Here is a 22,163-nt window from a genome sequence, read left to right as displayed (position 1 = left end):
AGTGGTAAACACTGAAGGAAAAATATCAGTATAATATTTTATTTTATTCTGGTGTTGTGGCCAGAAGAGTCCTATTGTACCAATTTCGCTATTGATTACACAAAGCCTTTTTAAGCTTTGTGAACAAAGTCCAGAACTAAATCTAGAGAAGAGTTCTTAATCTGTTCTGGTGATAGAAATTTCATTTTACACAAGTTTCTTCTGTGCGTTATTAAAGCTGAACCTTCAAGGCATAATTTGCATTCCGGATTAGTAGATAATTGTAATTTATGAAGGTGATATTTCAGACCATAATGACCTGTAATGAAACCCATTAACAACATTAAATCACTTTTTTGAATTTAAGGATGTCTTTGTAGGAGTACGGTGTTATCAATGCTTTGTTTTGTCTAAGTCCTGTGAAGTCTGCCCAGTACTTCAGCCGCACCAGTACTTCCCTGTGACTCGGAACCCAGTAAAGACTTACTTTATTCCGAGCTGCAAGTAGCTGTAGGAGCTCATAACACTTAAAGACCTGTTTTGACTTCACATTTAAGTTAAGTATTTCTTTAGTTTTCGATATAATACACAAAATTGTTATTTAAAAATTTTCAGACAGTTTTTTATAAATTCTTTATCAAACTAAAATAGTGACATATACTATAAGCAAATAATTGAATATTTTTTCTAGTGATAATTATACTATTATACAAAGTTTAATGAGTTCCCGGAACGTTATAGAAATGGCTTCATATTTAAGTACAATTTTGTTTAAGTTTAATACACTTGCAGTCAGTTTATTGTCGAATTGATATTCCAATAGTCCTCTAATTTATATTTTTCATCTAATGGTTTTTAAATACTTCTCTATGACAGTTATTACATCCTTGGTTATGAATATAGTTTCTTAGTGGTCTGAGAAAACTGACTGATGAAGCTAAACCTAGCGTATAGGCTAAATGTTAAAACAATTCTTGCTTTAATTACCTGATTTTATCAAATATTTTTGGAGTTCTACTAGCAGGTAGATATTTTCTTTTGCTCTTTCGAATTTTGTCGAATTTTTGCATGCAATTGATCCAAAACGATCAATATCTTCTTGATAATTCATATAGATATTGTGTATTTAGATACTAATGTATATTCCAAGCGAATTCTCTTCAGAGACAAGGAGCTGGGTTCACAAAACACTTCTTAACTTTTTGTTTCGATTCAGTGTCATTGTAATATATTCAAGGTTTTTATATTATTTTAAACGAAGTTCCCAAATTTTGTTTCATTTAATATACACATTGAGTTCATATTTGATTGTTGCGGTATTAGTAGTATAATTTTTTTGCTATAAACGTATGTCCTGACGTCCTGAGGAAAAAAAAACATTCTCTATACACTTTTAAGTCTGCGAATATATATATATATCGTAATCATTGATATTGATAACTATATATCAAACATTAAACCTCTGTGTGACAAAGTATCTCTTTCTACGATTTTAAATACATTTTAAATAAAATCAAATTTTGGGTAACAAGGTTTTACAATATTAAATTTAAATTTTTTTCGAATATTTATATTTTTCATGTTTTTATGTTTTCATGTTTGTAAATGAAACCAGCGTCTAAAACCAAATAATTTCGTATTAATTTCGATTAAGAATTCACTAACTAAACTTTTTGTGACTTCGTTGAGTGTTCCATGGGTTGGGACATACATACCCGACTCATGTGGGAGCCTTCTAGAAACTTTTCGTTGAATAAATTAATATGTAAAGATTTAAAAACTCAATTAAAAGAAATTTTATGCTACGTTCATTTCTCTCGACACGTCAATGCGTTTCTATGGTAAATTTTGTCAAGTTTGATTGAAATACGACAAACAAATCGCAGTTTTTCCACGATGCTTCTATTTTTTTTATTTTTATTTTTAAATCGTACTGATTTGATTAAAACTGAAATTTTTTACACGATTTTCCTATTGGCGTCACTTGTTGAAACCAAAGTTTTCAGTTTCAATTTCTATGCCAATGCAATATTTTTTTCCGACTAAAGTTTCGTTTCGATAATTTTAATGCAGTCACTCTACTGTGCTGCCTTGTAATTTATCCTTGGAGTTTTAACTAAACTTCAGTATTTTTTGGTTTTATTCTTTTATTTTTTTTTTCGAAACTTATATTGCACGTTAGTGATAAAAAGTTTAAAAGTTGCTTTTGTTATAAGTTTTTTTTTCCTTTTTTTTTTTATATAAACTCAAATTTAAACGTATTATATTATTTTTCATTCTATTTTGGATTTGAATTCAAACAAAATTTTTTTAATTAAGTTCTACATTTTAGTTTAATTTAATTTTATTTTCAAAGCGCATATAAAATCTTTATATTTTACTTAAAGATTAATAAGATGTTCAACAAGAACATTAAAAATTAAGTTAATTGTATAAGCAGTAGATTGATTAATTATATATGTTAATTTCATTTTATGAGAATAGATATGTGTATTCAAGGAAATTTATCTAATATATAAATATATACATATACTTTCTTTATAAAAGAATCCTTGAACTTGGTAATGTTACATAAAGAAGTTTTCTCCTTCTCTCGGGCAATAGTTAATAGAATTATTGTATTTGGGAGTACATTATAAATTATTACAGAAGAAGGGTGTGCACATTTTTAATACAATAAGTAGGTAACTTATAAATTATTTAGATAATGTATATGTACTTACAATAGGTATCCTGATCCTGATATTCAATTTTAATTTTAACAAAAATGTGACGTGTAGCCGGATGTGAAATATATAATATATTTTTAAATGTAATAGGTAGAACTGTATATTACTAGAATATATTCTCGTATACTCATTTTATCTTTGTTAAATGAAATAAATGCATTCGATGATTCTTTAGTACAACAAATGTAAAAGAAAAACCACGAACGTTACGAACGACTGCATTTATTGGACGTTCTTTTAATATTAAAAATATTATTTTATTGCATTTTTCGTTTTTAGTGCATTTAGCTAGTACTTTAACTGGTGTTTATCAATACTAAACATTTTTTTAATTATTTCATATAATTTTCTGTTCCTTTTTTATTCTTTGAACTTTTCATGTAGAGCTAGCTCGCATTTTTATAGCTTTGTGTCGTGGTGGTCTCAGTTAGCATTTATATTTTACTTTAGTAATTAATTAAAAATCAATTACTTTAAATGATTTCAAAGATTTTATTGGGTATGAATTAAAACTAAATTCTAATATGAGCGTTCTAAAACGTATAAATATCTTCAAGTAAGAAAATTCGCTTTGTATTGAGAATATTTTTAATATCGAATTTAATTACTTGATTTCATGATACGGAGAATTTTTTTCTTCAATTATTTCTAATTTATTTTTTTAATCAACAAATTTTATTTTTATATTTTTGTACAAGTTAATGTTAAATAATATACAACTTTTTAAATTAGTTTTAAATATATTTTTTATTATTAACGATATTTTGACTATAGGCTATAGTCGTTGTAATTAAAACATTTTAATAGTATATGATAGCAATAAATTAAATACGAAATACTCAATTAAATTTATTTTATTAAAATTCCATATTAAAAGACAAAGATAAAAAAGACGTAAGTTCATTCGTAAAACTAAATATTCTCCTAATTAATTGTTTTTAATTCTTTGGTTCGGTATCTTTAAATTAAATACTATCTGATTTAACCACTTTCGTAAGTGATGTTAAGGTTTTTTTCTATATCGTGTGATTTTACTTATATTGCGCGAATAACTTTATGATTTAAATGTTGTATTTTTCTATATAATGATTTCTTCTTTGTTAACATTTGGCATAAGTCAGAAATTTTATTTTGTTATTCAATTACAAAACGAAATGAAATTATTCTTATCACATATTATTTTATTTACTTAAATTTTGTGTGTCAATAAAAAAAACACACTTTAATCTATTCGCTTCAGTTATTTCAAGATAAGAATAAGTAAAAAAAAATATAGCATTGAACTTGATTATAGTTTGTTTAAACTTAAAACGATTGCTGTTTCCAATTTGTCTCCCTCCGAGCAATGAATTGAGTTTAAGCCTAAATTTTATTAACACTACGAATTTATATCTTCTCACTTATCTAAATTAATGAAATACAAACTGATAATCACGCAATGTATAGTGATGATATGTAGTCTCATAGGAATGAGCACGTTAAACTTCACGGTAAATCAGCATGAAATCACTTTTAGCCAAAACATTGAAGCATTAGTACAAGACTAGAATTTTCTACGCAATTTAATGTTATCAAAAGGAAAACTTGCAATGTTGTTTTTCTAACCTCATAAAAAATAGAAAAAACACACTATAAAAGCCATAAACAAAGTTGGAAGCAAATGTTCCGTAAATATACTCGACTTAATAACTTTGGCTTTCCTTGAATGAAAATAAAAAGGCCTACTAAATGTGTGTGCTGTGGCCGGATTTATTTTTATTTGTAGATTTCTGTTTTTTTACTCAGAAAATGTACGGACATTTAACATTTGGTAAATTAATAGAATAGAAGTATTTGACCCATAGATATGTAAAAATAACTTGGTTGGGCACTATAAATTTGATAAACAAAATTGATATTTTTCCTTAAAATAATGTTCAGTTAGAGGACAGTTTATTAAAATTAAATGTAGGTGGAAATGGTGTTCCGCTAAGGATGTGAACACAATAGATTTGTGCTACTATGAGTAAAGAAATTTTATACCCTACCATTGTGATTAAATATATAGATAAATTATAAGGACATTGGCTCACATTTGTAGCAAAGTACAATGATCATAAGATATTAGGTGTTATAACTGTCTTCAATTAAACAGAAGACTTTTCTATTTATAAATGAAGGCTCGAATACACTACTTTGAGTTCTGAGGAGTTCTTACCCCAAAATACTTCTAGAAAGAAGTTCTATCTGCTTCCAGATAGTATCGAAATTCTGTTAACTTGGATATACTGAAATTGTTGAGACGATAGCACATTTTATGATAAGCAACCTTTAAAACCATAGAGTCATACATTTTTGTGAGAGAGATGATATAACGAATGTTAATATTTTTTGTGTTTGTAGGAAAGTAACATAAAAGTTAAGAATTTTAAAATATCAGCTCCATTTAAATATATATAATTACAATTATATACGAACATCATGTCAGCTACTAAAGCGTTTATATATAGTATTAGAAACATCTTAATATTCACACATCTTAATATTATCCTACTTATTAGGCACTTTACAAATGAAGCTTTTGAACCTTAAACTTACTTTAATTAATTTTTATATAATTTTTATATAACTTTTATATAACTTTTATATAATTTTTTCTAATAGAATTATTTTTAGCCTGTACATTAAATAAAATATTCTACATAATTCGATTGATTTCATGACTTGGCTACGGCAAATGTGTTCAATATTTATTATATTTATTAAAATGCATTATTAAAATGCATTAATTCGTTGACCTTGTTTATTATATATTACAAATTTGGCCATATTCATGTAAGAGACTGTTTTTATTGTACGATGAGTAGGATGAGGGTTTACGTATTGCTTGATTAGCACTATATCCCCGCCACCTCATCACATACGAAGCGAAAGGATGGGGGTAGCAGTTGGTGCATTGTATCAAAGGGCTCTCTTTGACAACTCAAATGATTACACTGTTCCAGAGAATGAAGTCTTTAATTATTATATTGTTAATTTTTCAACGCGTCTAGTTTAAGTTACAGCCTGATTTTTTTCTAAACATTTAGGTCACTGGCAATAACAGTTTAAAATTCAAAAATTGAGGTTTTAAAAGGTTAATAAAAGTTTTATATTTTAGAGATAAGAATTTCATGCTTTTAGTAAACTTGCTACGAATAAATAGATGACCATTTTTGGTTTACATATTTTTCTTCAAATTTCTATCGTTTGACATGTTTCCATGGACATCCTTTTTTAAATTTGCTTCTTTCCCACTCAAAAACGAATTTTCTTTAAAAAACCTTTAGAAATGAAACCGTTTTAAGTTATATTTGAAAATCTCTCTATATATATAAAATATATATATAAAATATATAAAACAAAAATATTAATCATAGCCAGTTCATTATTCCAGAAACGATTTTCGTATATCTTTTAAAATGAAAAGTTTTTATTAACCCTTTAAATTCTTAATTTTCGTTTTCAAAAGAAACGTATTGCAGATTTGGGCTTAGCAGCCCCAAATTAACCTTTGTTGGTATGATTGGAGAATTTATTATCGCACATTCTTATAGGCTTTTTTTTGTTTTTTTTTTGGAAATAATGTTTTTAAAACGATAATTTTAGAATAAAATTTATAGGATATTGCATATTGCGGTAGTTTGGAAAAGTGAATAAAATATTACAAATACTCTCATAAAAAACAAATATTTAATCATTATGTATTTCATAGATTTTTGCCTATATCGTTTGTAAAAATCATATTTTAAATTTTGGAGAACTTTTTACATTTTTTGTTGTATAATTTTTACTAACATTTGTTTTCTTGTTTGTTTTTTTTAATACTTTATTTTTGTTTTTTATTTGCTAAACTTATAATATACTGCTTTTCATCATTATAGGATTTTTAAGCATGATAAACCTTATACTTGTCAAAATTGCTCACCAGGGATCAGTAAATTCAATTTGAGAGGAACAACGTATGCTCTTAGAGTAAAAACTTTGCGCCGAAAACAATTTATTAAACAACCTTTTTCTTCTCAGACTTAAATGAATAATAGCAATTATTTGTACAGAGGTCATAACTTAAACCTTTTTATTTGTAGTCTCAAGTGAAAACCTAGAAAATTTACCGCCACATCAATTACCCCATTTTTGTGTCTCAGTTCTGTTTAACTTACGACCAATTTTTGTAATTTTATTTTTCTTTCCCTAATTTTTTCTTCATTTCCCTACTTGAAATTCGTACTCCGCATTACTTTTGCCACTTTCCTCGTAGCCAACATCTCCAACAAACACGAACAACAACTTGTCTTTGTCACATGTTGACAACCACACAATTATAATGTAATAAGACAGCCTCTAAAGAAATAATTAATTTTATTGTCAACATTGTATTCCCTAACATAGCCACACAAAAAATTGACTGAAAGGATGTGGACATATACTTGCATACGCAACCTATATTTTGTGGGTATCTCAAAAAGGAAAAAAGGAAAAAAGCAGAAAAAAGTAAGAATAATGGTAACTAGTCTGGGATCAGGCAAATTATAGCAGGCAAAGAAGCGCTTCAGTTGCGCACTGAAAATGAAATTAGAGTGCAAAAAACTTGCGATTTCAACACAAACACAAATTAATTGCAATTGCTTGTGTGTGAGCTTCAATGTGGTGGGTGTGTGAGTGCTGCTTCCTTTTACTCGAATATCATCGGAATTGCAGCACAAAGCTTTCAACTCACTTCAACTGCAAAAAGTGTAGCAAATGAAATGAATGAATGAGTAGACAAGTGGACATTATTTCTTATTGGGAGAATCGTTGGTGCCGTTGACAATTAAAGCCATTGCAAAAAGAAAGGAGAAAGTTAAAGGACTGCAATTGTGCTGCTTTTGATATGTATGGATTTTGTCTGCGAGTGCCAGTGTGTTTGGTGTCTTCACATGACGACACGCATGCACACCTACACAGCAAGTGCGAGGGCTAGAGAATAGACGCATGAATGCTGTTTAAAAATATCAACTAATGAAAGTGGAAACAGGAAGCAAAGAAGACAGAAACGGATGTAATTAAGCTTCTATTTTGTTTTTGTTGATCATGCTCTGTGCAGCTATGGCAGTTGGTGTTCGTTGTGGTAGGTATGCGATGCTAGCAAAGACATTTTATTAGTGTTTAAAAGCTTTGAGGCTATTAAGAAATTAAACGCTTGTAAACTGTGCGGAAGAAGAAAGAAAAAAGAATTCCCACTTGTAGTACAGCATGAACTAATTTGTGTCCTTTACAGGCAAGTGGATAATTTAAATTTTTAACACCTTAAAAAATTTACATCTCTAAAGTGAATTATGTCATTTATTTTGAGAAATAAGGCAAAAGTTTGTACTCACACAAAGCAAAACTTTAGTAGATTGTTCTAAAGTTAATTGAGGCAGCATAGAAAGCTAAAAAGAGTTAAGTAGTTAGATGATGTTAGGAACATGTTCTTAGATTTTTTAAGTAATTTAATTTTTAAGTAATATTTTATAATTATTTTTTATTATTCTGGATTAATATGCTAATTTCATATTTACATTATAATTTAAGCCTTCTATTTTTTACTATTACTCACTTATTTACTTAAATCGCCATAACAATCTATTGCCAGGGTTGTTAAACCGGCCCTTTCCAGTTTTGTATATCAAGAACGCTAGTGCATCCTTAGCTTGATCACTCCATCGGGTACCTAATACAACTCTACGACTTCTTGCTTTAACAACTGTTTCAACCACCTTTTTTGCTGAAACATTTTCATCTATATTCATGATATGACCAAGCTAGCGAAGTCGATGGATGTTAATTCGTTGAACTATATCATAGTCTTTAAAATACTCGTGTAGCTCGTTAGAACCATAGATGTAACGAAGAACGTTGTTTTAAAAACTTCCAATGCTGTTTAATTTTTCTATAATATCGTCCGAGACGTCGATAGAACCATTTTCGTTTTAATATTTTTTTTTTTATTGAAACATCTATTGATAATACACATATACTGGGCAATTTTAGCAAAGATCGTTAGAAGTCTTACGTAAGATCGACGGTAAGACCGTTTGTTAGATTTTAGCTATTCTGGCACATAAGCCTTCCAAAAAAGTTTTATTATGGTGAAATCAAAAACAGTTGCTAATCTCTTTCGCATGCAAGTTAAAAATTGAATTTTAATACAATATGTGGAAAGCCGATAAGATGTATGTTCTAATATTATAATTATTTATAAAACAATAATTATTTACTGACAATTGAAACTATTGCTCCATTAACACAGCTGTGGCAAATAAAATTTAATTAGTTTTAAAATTATAGCTTACATAACTTAAATAAATAAAGCTTAAATAAATAAATAAATGTATAGATGAATAAATCAATGTTAAATAATTAATAATAAATTTTAAATATATAAAATATATATTTTTTTTAAAATGTATATAAATATATATAAAATATATATATATTTTATATAAAAATATAAAACATTTTTTTAAAATTTTTATAAAGACAGTATATTAACACATTTACGTTTGGGTCGTATTAAAAATGAAATTAGAAATAATTATTCCATTTTTACAAATTATAATTAATCAATGAATTATTAATTTTTTGTTTAATTTTTATGTAATTTATTTTCTGTGTAAGACTATTGAAGTCAGTCTAAGGTCTGATTTGTTTAACAAATTCAACATTTTTGTTGGATATTTACATACTTACTGTTTTGACTATTTTATTACTTATAAATGTATGTAATATGTTCCATCAGTAAATATAGTTTATAAACTAATTTTAGATTTTATAATAGCTATTATAAGTGAGGATTTAGCAATTTTTAGAAACTTTTTGTCCTATAGTTTTATAGTCTATGTTGCTAGAATTTTTTATTTCCAATATAATTTATTTTTTTTTTATAAAAATAACATAATCTGTTTCCTCTAAGATTTTTTGGCATATAATAATACCACAAGCTCAACATTTTTCATACAATTTTGCTTAATTGCTTCCATAATTTGTCGCATGTCTTCCACATGTCCACGACGACATGTGTGTACTTCCACACGACTGCAAGTACTAAAAATGCATATATGTATGTAAGCTGTATTGAGGGAGGGGCATGCTAACCTAACTTTGAGGCTAATTGTCCTTTTTTCCTGATGTCCAACAGTAAACTCCACTCATTGTGTAGGCCACTCATGCACGCACGATTTTTGTATGAATAAGTAAATACACGAAGGCATGCATGCGAATTTATTCCACAGAAATTTTTGTATCTCACTGATTTACTACTGCAAGCAGTGAAATTATTCCTGCTTCCTTTATAATAAACAGTTTTTCCCTAAGAGCATTTACTTATTTTCCTAACGTCACACACTTGTTATAACCTTACTTTGATAAAGTGGTCCTTTATATGTTTGTGTTTTTTTTAGGTTAACCTGCTATTGTTTAGTTGTACTAATGTTCTTTACTTACTAAGCTTTCTTCATACCTTGCTTATGGACCGACTCAAGCCTGCTAGTGTGGTCTAGTATCCTTGCTTGTTTTATATATTATTTTTACTTTGTTTCTGCTTTTTTGTGAGGCGTTCACTGGTTTGCTCAGAAGATTCATGTTTTTTGTCATCAGTTCTTGTCGCCTAAAAGTACATCACTTCATAGTGTGTAAATGCGTATACGGCATGAGTACGCGTTTTGTTATGCAACTCCTGTTAGCTGCTGCTGGTCTACTGTCTGTCTATTTGCCTTCACATACGTGAAATAGCTGTTTTCGTTTGGATTTATTAGTTTTGTTTTTGTAACACCAACTGCTCTGGTAAGAAGTTCATTCAACCGAGAATGCGACTACATTTACCTTAACATCTACAAAATTTTACTTTCGCTCCTTTTGTGCATTATTGTTGGTTTTTATTTTGCCTTCTCAGTCTGGACGTTTGATTAATGATACTTACATTTTGTTTGAATTTTATATCACATAATATTACATTTTTTATCGTCATGCTAATAATTCTATCCGTGTTACAACCTTAAGTATCGTTTTCGTTTAAATAATGTGTCATGTTTCATTTTTATTGTGAAGCCTCAACAACCGAAGAGTTTACTTGCTGACATTTTGTTGATACTCCATTTTGAAGTTGTGTGCTAGCATGCACTTCATAATATCAACACATTTTAATTAACCCAAAGGTTAATTGACGAGTTTGTTGACAACAGAGAAGGATCTTTCTACACTTAGCAAAGTAAATTATTACCCAAGGATATTTATAAGTTGCATTATAATGCTGTTGACAGGATTGTGTTCATTATTAATTAATTAAACAACTGACGCAATTAAGCTAAAGGTGCTAGGTTTCATCAAGTGCTGAGATAAAAAAGTAATTATATTGAAAAAAAAAGAGTAATATTTTAGTGTTAAGAAAGTAATTCTTATTAATGGATGTGTCTAATAGATTAAACTTTTCAAAAATGGACAGGAATGATTTTATAGTTTAAAGTATGCGATTATAATAATAATAAAGTTTATGTTAAACTTGTGTTTCCAAATATAGCTGTAGTTTATAAGCTCATTCTAATTTAAGTGTTTTAATATATTCCTCTCAAGTTGGGAACTTTGAAAGGTTTTTTGCCATAAGAAATAATTAAAAGTAATAAATAAAGTTTAAAAATATACAAACAATGAATATAGAATGAACGATATTCAATTTTTTCCATTTTAAAAAAATCATCAGAAATATTCATCAGAAATATTTCATCAGAAATAATTAAAAGTAATAAATAAAGTTTAAAAATATACAAACAATGAATATAGAATGAACGATATCAATTTTTTTCGATTTTAAAAAAATCATCAGAAATATTCATCAGAAATATTTCATCAGAAATAATTAAAAGTAATAAATAAAGTTTAAAAATATATAAACAATGAATATAGAATGAACGATATTCAATTTTTTCCATTTTAAAAAAAATCACCAAGGTGCATTATTTCAATTATTTGGAAAAAGCTAATCAAACTTCTGACGAAGTCGAAACTTTCAAAGCTGTCACTTAAAACTTACTAGATATACAAAATATAATTGATTTTGTTTTGGCGTTGCCACCTGTTGTGAAGCCAGGTAATTATCAATCTATTATCTAGTATTTTTTTGCAATTTTAGTAATTGTTGTGTTTAAAAGCGCTTTAGAGTACTTCAATTCAGCATTAGTAAATAACCGGATATGCATTTCTTTATTATCAGAATTTATATGCTTCCTAATCTAGCAATTTTTATATTGCAAATGCTGAATCTGGAAGTGTGATCCTTGGTTTAACACGTCAAATTCCTTCTAACAATTATTGACAATTGTGAACGTTTCATATCATGTAATTAAATTATCACGATCTCTTTGTATCATGATAGCGTAGAATCTGAAATTAGTATATATCTATAATATAAAAAATTGTTTTCAATTTCAAAAATCGAATAAAAATAAAATACCTATCTCTTGTCAATATTATGGAAAAAATGCATTGTTCTGCAAGTTTTCACAGCTTCCCGCTATTGTGTCGCACTCTATCGGTTCAGCGTTTATATTGAGGGTGGGACATAACCGCCTTCTAAATTTTTTTTTTTCTGCCCAACAGCCCAAGTACAATTTGTGTAATACTCGAGTCAGCTACTTAATACCCTCCTAGGTTTTTTCTTCGATAAAGTTTGTCGACCTATAATAAAAGGAATTTTACGCTATAAAATTTTTTTTAAAAAAATACGGACGTTTGTGAAATACTCTAGATTCCTAAAAAGATCCTTATTAAAATAAAATTTCCTTAAAATTCCAACTTTAATCAATGTTTAGAACTTTACTATAAAAGCTGAATGATTTGCATTGAAAGTGGTAATTACTTAATAAATATTTTATGGTTCAGTTTATGGGTGTGGCAACCACTCTGCTGCCCTCGGTTGTCCTTTTTTAACTCTAATTGCGCGTTTACTATTTATGTGTCGTAAAATTTTCGTTTCCTGTTTAATGAAACGGATGCGTGCAATTCTCGCTACAACATTTCCGCATCCTGCGTATGATGACAACAATTTTAAAGTTTATTGTTTTTTCTTCTTGCTGTACCAGGGTTTTATTACCTTTATTATGAATTGTACTTTATAGATGCTACTGCTTATTATAGCTGCTGTGCAAAGAGCGGAATGGCACTAATTTTTGTTGTGAAAATGTTGCACGTTGGTTTTGTTTTATGGTGCAAAATCATAAAATTGCTTAAATAGAAGTTTTAGGACCCTCGTCGTACACATATCGTACATATTCCGAATTTATTATGGTATTTCTATAACAATTTTATATGTACGTACATAGATATGTATACGTATTTTTTTGTTTCTTATTCACCTTTAGCTATAAAATAGGACAATTTTACTTTCTTCTACAAAATGCTGAGCTGGGGCATATTTTTGTATATAAATTTGTTACTAATTGTGCGGTACTATGTGGGTGCTAACTATGAATATTATCATGTCTCAGCTCTTAAAAATTATTACGACATTCTATCTGTGATAATAACGTTTTAAAATAGAATTGATTTAATTTTTTTTTGCATGTCGCTCATTTTTACTACAATTTTTCTTACCATTTTTTGCAATCTGTGTTCAGCAATTTTTAATCTTTGTGCACTTGTGCACATATTTTTTACACCAACAACCTTTCCTTGGCTTAAGGTTTATTTCAATGTTGAAAACTGCTGATATTTATACACCCTACATTTTGGGTATAATTTTTCGTCATATGAGACTGATAGTACGTCTGTCGTTTTATTACTTTGAATAAAGTTATTCTTATTCTCTTTGCAATGAAGTGTAATTGTAAATATTTATCTTATAAGTACTTGTTATTGTTTCAGTGTCTTTTAATTTCATTTAAAAATAATTCCAAATTGTATAATAAAATAAATTTTAAAATAAATATTAAAATAAATGTTAAAATAAATATTAAAAAAAAAATTTTTTTATAATTAAAAAATAAATATTAAAATAAATATTAAAATAAAATCAAAATAGTTTAAAAACAATTATTAAAATTTTAATAAAAAATAGATGAATTTTTATATTAAAAGAAAGAATATTGTAAATAAAATAAAAATTAAATGAAGGTATGTGGTATATAAAATTTTGAAAATATAATTATATGTATAACGTATAATAGTTTTTAATTATGATGAAGATTAAAAAATTACATTAAATAATTGTATCTTTCATAGTGCAATAATTTTAAGATTTGATAAAAATTATTTTAAAAAAATACATTATATAAGAGTAAAGAAACAATTTAACTATAGTAAAAAATGTGAAAAAAATTAGTTCTTATATTATTTTAATTAATTGAATTTTTGGCTGACATTACAACTGTTTCGAGTATTGCCAAATAACCATCATCAGTGATCTTGGAAATAATTCTTGTATTTAATTATTCGTAAATAATTATTTTTTGAGACTGCAAATACCAGGAATCGAACTCGGGTTTTGCCAATTTATTAAATTATTAAAATTTAATTAAAAATTTATGAATTTGTATACTAAAAAAAAAAATATATTGTAAATAAAAAAATAATAAAATAAAATGATATGATATTTAAAATTTTTAAAAAATAATTACATGAAAATTATAAAAATATATTAATTCATTATACCTTTTATATTATAATAATTTTAAAATTAATTATTATGAAATATAAATTGCATACAAATAGCGAAATAATTATAAAATTATAGTAAAATGAAAGAGTTTTTCGAAGAGCTATGCTGTCACCATAGGTCAGATAACGTGTTTTACACTTTAGTTCCAAGTTATATGCGTAGAGTAGGATTTCTTTTTGATATATTTGTAATAACAAATTAAGTATATATGATCAATATTTTTTTATATTTAATATTTATACTCGTATTAATAATGAATATGTACAATTTTAATGCATAATAAAATTTAAATTCGAATACAAAGTAATCCATATTTAAATATTGGAATATATAGAAAAATATGTTAAAAAAACGTACAAATTTATTTTATCGACGTGAAATAATTATTGATAATTAATAACAGGTTATTTAGCGTTTATCGATTGATGTAATTTCTTTTGTGGTATCTTTAATTTTAAAACTTGGATAATTTTTCATTTGTAATTAAATTGTTATATATAACATATACTCGTATAATGATCGAAACAAAATAATTTAAAAAACATTTTTAAGTATTTTTTTTTTCATAGTAAAATAACTTTAAAGTACTAATATAGTTTAATAACTTTAAAGTTCTTATATAAAATGCGTAAAGTCCATATCTATTATTTCATCCACTATTAAAATCCGTGAAATGAGAATTGCTTTCCATTTGGTATACAACTTTTCATCCTGGCAACAACCAGGATATTAATCCTTCATTTTGCATTTACTAAAAATTTGAAACATATTTTCACAATCTTAATACTTAATAGTATTGAATGTCTAAGGGATTCAGAATTAAACTACATCTTATGTTTCAAAAAAATAATATGTCGATGTTTTACTAGTTACTTTTGTAGGTCTCACACTATCTGTATAGTTACGATACAGATTTAAAAATAGTATATACGTAAATAACGTAAAACAAGAAAAAGATGACAACACATATCTATAGTAAAAAGATTTGCCTTCAAATGTTAATCAAAAACATATTATGTCATATGTGGACGATATAAAAAAATGTTGACAATTTTTATTTAATTTCCTCCCTTTCATTTTTTACAATACTCTAATATGCGTTAAAATGTGGTATTAAAATTATACACTTAAATACAATATTCAAAGTTACACATGAACTTAGAAAAATCGCGTACTCATCTCTATGTTTAAAAGACCGACTGTAGCGTTATACTTCGACTTAAGCTGCCAATAAGTCAGAAGTGCTCTAACGACTAAAACGACAAAATGAAGCAACAAAAAATGTTTAAATCCTTCTGCTGTCAATAAAGTCCTCTTAAAACTAGCAACACTAGATTTTGTAAAGCTTATCGCTGATGATGAATGTAATAAAAGCCACTTGTTATAGTTTTTGTTGTTGTTGGTGGCGCTGCTGAAACAGCCGTTGTTATTTTTTATGCTGTTTGTTTTTGTAGTTATTTCAACTATTGATGCTGCTAATGCGATGCTTTGCTGATGCAACTGCTGCAGGCATAATCATTCATTGTTTTTTACAAGCGACAGTTTTCTATTTTTCAACAAAGGCAACACCAGTAGTGGTACCACCAGCAGGAGCAGCAACAACGGCAGCAGTAGCAGCAGCATCGCTGACTTAGCTGATGATGTGATTTCAAATAGCAGAAATTTTTGCTGCTGCTTTTACTTTTGCTTACTACCGCTGCAATTGTCGTTTTGCTGATGCCCTCAAGTGTTGTTAATGTGCCGCGCGAGATTTTTTTTCAAGTGCACTTCTCTTACATACTTTTTTGCTTAAGTTTTTTTTCTCATGGTTTATTAGATGCGTTATGCAGCTTTGTTAGAGAATGAAAAGTTTTTGTTGCTATTGTTTTTGCTGTTGCCGTTGTTGCTAACGCTGTCGCTGTTGCTGCCACTTTTAGTGCTGTAAGCATTGCTAGTTCTGATGTTTTTGACATGATCTTCATTGATTTTATAACATTAATGCTTGGTTTTGCTTTCGAATGATTGTGCTAAAAGCAATTCAAATCAAATTAGCAGCAAATTGAACTTTAATTATTGCAATAGTTTAAGAACTAAATTATGAAGCAAAAGTAACAACACTAAATGAACAATGTTCTAATAAAATGTTAATATGTTAGTTATGTATGAAAAATTATAGCGTTTTGTATTATTGGTGATGATGATGATAGATTTCTGTCCCTCTAGGTGGAGCATTGAACCTGTGTTATCAATTTAAATCTGTCTTAATTCTAAGAGTTGGAATAATGTCGTTTCATGAATATTCTGAATTTATCAACTCTTTCTTCTTAGTTATGGTTGGTGCACCAAAGTGACGAGAATTTTGTAGATTCCACCACAAAACATATCCGGCAATAATGTAGTTCGATCTTCTGAAAGTTAGTGAGTTAAATTCCATTTACGTATTGCAATATCTTCTGCTACCTAAATATGATTACTTCGAATCAACAGATTGCTATTGAATATTCTCTGAAGCCACCAAATTTAGAGATACAATCCACTACTAGATTTAGTGTAGATACTGGTTTTTGAAAATATGCACTTTGCTTCATTTCCATAAATGAGCGCTACTTTTATGTTTTTGTTCAATAAGCAAAGTTTTGTAACGGTGGATATATGATTAGAGTTTTGTAATTCAATAATCTGTTTCAAATATTAGTTATTTTGGATATCTGGTCTGTGGTTTCAATATATATGTTATTTATTGCACATATTCTAGTTACTCGATTGCTAATTAAGCAGAAGAATATGCATTTCTTTATCCTTTTCTCGAATTTAGAAGTTTACATGCATTGAACTTAGATTACAATGCAGGCTATACTATAGTTATTTAGTTACTTATACAATAGAAGAAGAAAATTCAGCTCCTTATTGTCGTCGATGATTTTATATATATTCATGTCCATATTAATTTTTACACTCAGAAAAATTATTTAGTTGATTTAACCAGATTTTAACTAAATCAGGCCAATTTATGTAGTATGTGGTTAGAGCTTGTTTTTTTGAGTTTAGCTTAGAACGCTAGTTAATTGGTGGCTTATTAAATAGATGGAGAATATGTAACTCTTTATATTTTACTCTCATTTCACTTGTACCCATTTTCTTACTAATCTCTAGTCTCTGGTCTTTAAAACAAATTGGTAATTATCCGTTGGTCTCTTTCCATTTTGCATAAAAATGTATGGGATGTAGTATTAAAATTTAAATGTTATTATACATTTTACATTTATATACATTAAATCTTTTATGTAATGTTATTTCTTATCAACTTTTTAGAGATAAACCAGACCAGGTGCTCGTGGTTCGATATAACCGCTGGTTCAAAGAAATGCCCTCCAAAGTAAGACAGAACTAATTTTGTTAGCAAGTTACCTAACAGGTAATTTTTATATGTTCGTACCTCAAAAGGATGGGTCTGTCTCCACTGACCAAAATGTGAGTTTTTTTGAAAATCTTTAAAAGAAAATACGACTTCTAGTTATGTTCTTTGTGACTTTTCTGCTTTGATCTAAATTGGTAGCAGAATACGGGGTTGGGAGCTGTTATTCCTCCCTGATGTTAGGAAATCAGACAGAAAAGTTTCTGATATTTGTTAGAAAGGCTGCTATCATCTGTTAGATTGTAGTTAGCTATAAGCACTAAAGTTCTACCTTGGTACCATGAAATAGATTATTTTACAATTCTGAATTTTTATACATCTCTAACTTTCGCTTAAAACTAATATTGTAAGGAGTAATATTGTTTAAAAGCTATTAAAAGCTGTTTTGCACTCCAAAACTTTAAACACACAAATAAGTCTTTTGCTAATCATTGAAAACACCTTTCTCTACAACAGTTGCTGCATTGTTTTTATTAAATTTCGTAACTGCTTCTTTTTTTTGGTTCATTACGAATTTGTACCAAACGTGATGATGTTGGCTTAAGTGTTCTTATCGCTTTCATTGCCTCGATGTGGCAAAAGTTTGAAAATGGAATCAACTGCATTCGTTACCATTTGTTAGTAGCTACGCGTTTTAATTTTTGGCGAAGTCGTCTCGTGCAAGTAACATGTGCCTTTATATGCCCTTTCACTGCATGTTGTTATTGCTACTTTTTTTCTGTACATGCATCAGCAACAGCAACAGCAGTAGCCACAGTCGCAGTCGCAGTCTTTCTTAATTTTGTTGCTCAAATATTATTTCTGTTGTGTGTACTTACTAACTATTTTTTTCCACTAAATGCGTAAAATTTCTAAACTCAACGTGAGATTCATATCCGTTACAACCAACCTTTTCCGTTTTCCGTATTCCATATTCCGTACTTCGTGCTCTTTCCGTTTTTAATTTCAAACTTTTTGCAACCTATTGCACTCAGATGTTGTTGTTGTTGTTGTTGTTGTTGTTCTATTGCAGTTATGTTGCATTTGTTGCTTTTTGTTTATATATTGCTTGAATAGTTTCTCTGTTGCTAGAAAAACTATTGTTGCATAAAATTCTGTACGTAATAGCAACAACAACAGCAACAGCAACAATAGTAGCAACCATCACCTGCATCAGCAATAGCAACTTTGTTAATTGATTTTCATTCGGAACGCGTTGTACATTAGAAATTCAACTCGAAGGAAATGTACCATCCCGTAAGTGGTGGTACTTTTTGTTTGGTGTTAAGTGGAAGCACCTTCATTTCTGGTTAGTAGTTTGGGCTTTTCCGATGAGTTTGAGCACATACGTGTGATGGTGATTGAGTGCCTGTAGCACTTCTAATGTGCCACATTCGATTTTTATTTGTTAATTTTTTTTTCTGAGCTACTGCTATACGAGGGTCGTGTAATATGTTCCTGTTAAATATCAAGAAAATTTTATGTTAATCAAATTAGTTAACCCCTTCTTTGTTAGTGACTGTGCTTATGAAAACTTTGCAAAATACATTAAGCTACATTTAACTTTAACGCTGACAGCACTAAAAATGAAGAAAGAAACCAGTCTAAGTTAGTGCTAAACTTAATTCTAGTATATACATTGGAATGAACAACAGTTCTATATTAACTATAAATTCAGAAAAATATGCTCAAACCACAAACAAATTTAATTGATCTGATTAGTTTGTTCGATAAACAAGAAATAAAAACCAACATGTGGTATGGTTGAACCAGCATAATGTGTCGATTAAAAATATTTTGACCTGTGATTTAGTTGAAATCTAAATCACAGAATTATTTTTCTAAGTGTACTAGCAATAAAAAGTTGGTGCTGAGTTTTGTTTAAGTATGTACATTAAAATAAAAAAATAAAGTTAAATATTACAGAACAGCATTAAAAACGTAGAACAAACGCGGTAACAACTAAAGTCAGTGCTCTTTTAATTAGTATATTATAAATATATTCCTTAAAAAAAAACAATAAACAATTGATAATAACAATGAAAACTAATAGAAAAATAAGAAATAGCCAAAGTGCCAATTAACAGCACTAACATAGAAAAACATATCTGTAAAATACTTGCATAAACGTTTTTAATATTAAAAAGTTTGATAAGTTAAACTTCTGTGCGCTATTGTTTCTGTTATTATCTATAATTGCACCCTCGTATATTAATTAGTGGTCGGAAGGTGCTATTTTGCACGTTTGTAGTTATATCCACATACTTTTATATAATTAATTGTTGAGATACGTAATGATTTTTTAACTACAATTGCTTATTTTCTCACTTCTGGTTCCCCTTTCCCTACAAAAGTTTTAATTAAACCAGTAGCATTAATACTGAGAGTTTTAAATTAATTATACAGCAATATTGGTACGATCTGTCATGAATATTGATAGAACTGGGTTAACACACTTTTGCATTAAAATAAAAACAAAATAAGAAACAAAATAATTTAATAAAAATTTCATATATGTAAATATAAAAATATATTGTTTAAATTGATAAATAAATGTTTAATTAGTACGAGTTTTATATAAATTTTTTTTTTTTGCTCTTCCAGGTGTGTATGACGAGAACTCGTATTGACTGTGCAAATATTTGTGATTAATTGAAAGTAAGTTCAAAGTTTTATATTGTTAATATTTATTGTGTGTATATTCTTCAAAAAATATACAAATATTTACGCATATAAAAAACAATAATAAGCATATACAATTAATTTTATTTGTGAAAATTACATATTAAATGTAGTGTGTCTACCGATGAACTTGACATAAATACTGACATTGTAAGGGCAATTTTATTTAATCTTATAGAGCTGCACTTTAAACAATAAATCATGTCTTTTTTATGTGAATAAAAAATAATTTAATTATTGTACAACGGAAAATTAATTATAATACACTATTTGTTGATCAAGTGTATTATAAATAATTATGTTTATGTTGAATCACTTGAAATGCCTTCTAATTGTTTAATTAATTTCTCATGTGTGACGACTAACAAAAAATACATCTACGTTTATTATCAAATATCAAAATGTAAAAATTTAATAAATTATATAATTTTTAAGTTAGTTGTTTTTTTATTTATTTAGTATTTTTTCTTTAGTATTCCATATTTAGTATAAGCAACAGAGCGAGACAGTAAACTATTTTTTGTTGGAAAAATTAGATACAAGTTGTCAAAACAAAAAAAAAAAATTAAATAATAAACATTTAACAATTTCATTATTTAATTCCAAGTTAATTCATTGAATTTCCGCTCTTTTATGTACATACAAATTCATTGCATATATATTGACAAAAGTTCATTGTATATATTTTCAATTTAACGTGAATAAAAATAAATATTCAATAGAAAATTCATTTGTGTTCTAACTCTGATGAATTGTGCATTTTGAAAGAAACTTAAAATTAATTTGATTTAATTAAACACAGCGAGTGAAAAATGATTTAATTTATATACTTTAATAGAAAATGTAGAGCGAGTTTAAACAATTTAACAAAGAATTTGGGGCAGTTCTCATTTATCTATGAACACTTGATGCAAAGGAATTTATTTAGAAAATTGACTTACTTTTGTTTTTAGAATAAATGAAGAGATGCACTTTATAATATTATTTTATATTACTACTTAAGTATGAACAAACGGTATATAATATTTGTCAAATTGAAGGTAACGCACTGAAGAAGGCAACGGAGACTATATAAATATTATATGTATTATTGTGTAATAAATCTATATCAATTGATTTAACAATATTTACTTATCTGTCTGCCTTTCTATAAGTCGAGTAGTCTTTAATTATTTCAGCTTATTATAAAGTGATCAAAAAACCTTTATACTGTCTATTAGATAAGATATGCATTCAAATTAGCAAAAGCTGAAATGCTAATTCATTATTAAAAAGTGCTAACTTATTGCACTAAAGAAATAAAATACAAGTGAAGAAAAAATTACGTAGTTAAAACCACCTCTGTATACGCAATTTTTAAATTAAAAATAATTATAATATAATTTATTTATAATGCCTTTTAATATTTTGTATAGTGTAGAGGGTATTGAAATTCAGTCAAGTCAAATCAAACTGTTTTTCTTGTTTTTAATAGATTTCTCATTGTATCTTTTTTATTATTTATTTTATAATTTTTATCTTTATTCTTTATTGTAAGCGGGAAATGCAAAAAGTCACTGACTTTTGGTTCCGAACTGGTATTATCCGCTAAATATTTACGCAGCTATGTTAACGGCCTTGAAATAATTATTTACATGATTTCGCATGCAAAATAATGAATATAATTACTTAATATTGCAATTTATTTAATTGAAAAACATTACTTATAATT

The 22,163-nt window shown here is 27.6% G+C and overlaps 1 protein-coding gene across 1 annotated transcript in view; it reads left to right on the top strand.

Annotated features, from left to right (window-relative positions):
* Window positions 1–22,163, top strand: part of LOC119675721 (furin-like protease 1) — a 173,547-nt gene that overhangs the window by 2,505 nt on the left and 148,879 nt on the right. Inside the window, exon 2 of the mRNA XM_038086928.1 lies at window positions 20,375–20,428. The gene's annotated coding sequence lies outside the window, so the exon portion shown is untranslated. The remainder of the gene's footprint in view (window positions 1–20,374; window positions 20,429–22,163) is intronic.

Source organism: Teleopsis dalmanni, chromosome 2, assembly GCF_002237135.1.
Source record: "Teleopsis dalmanni isolate 2A chromosome 2, ASM223713v2, whole genome shotgun sequence".
NCBI lineage: Eukaryota > Metazoa > Arthropoda > Insecta > Diptera > Diopsidae > Teleopsis > Teleopsis dalmanni.
Note: the sequence above shows the minus strand (reverse complement) of the source record. Positions and strands in the feature narration are given on the sequence as shown.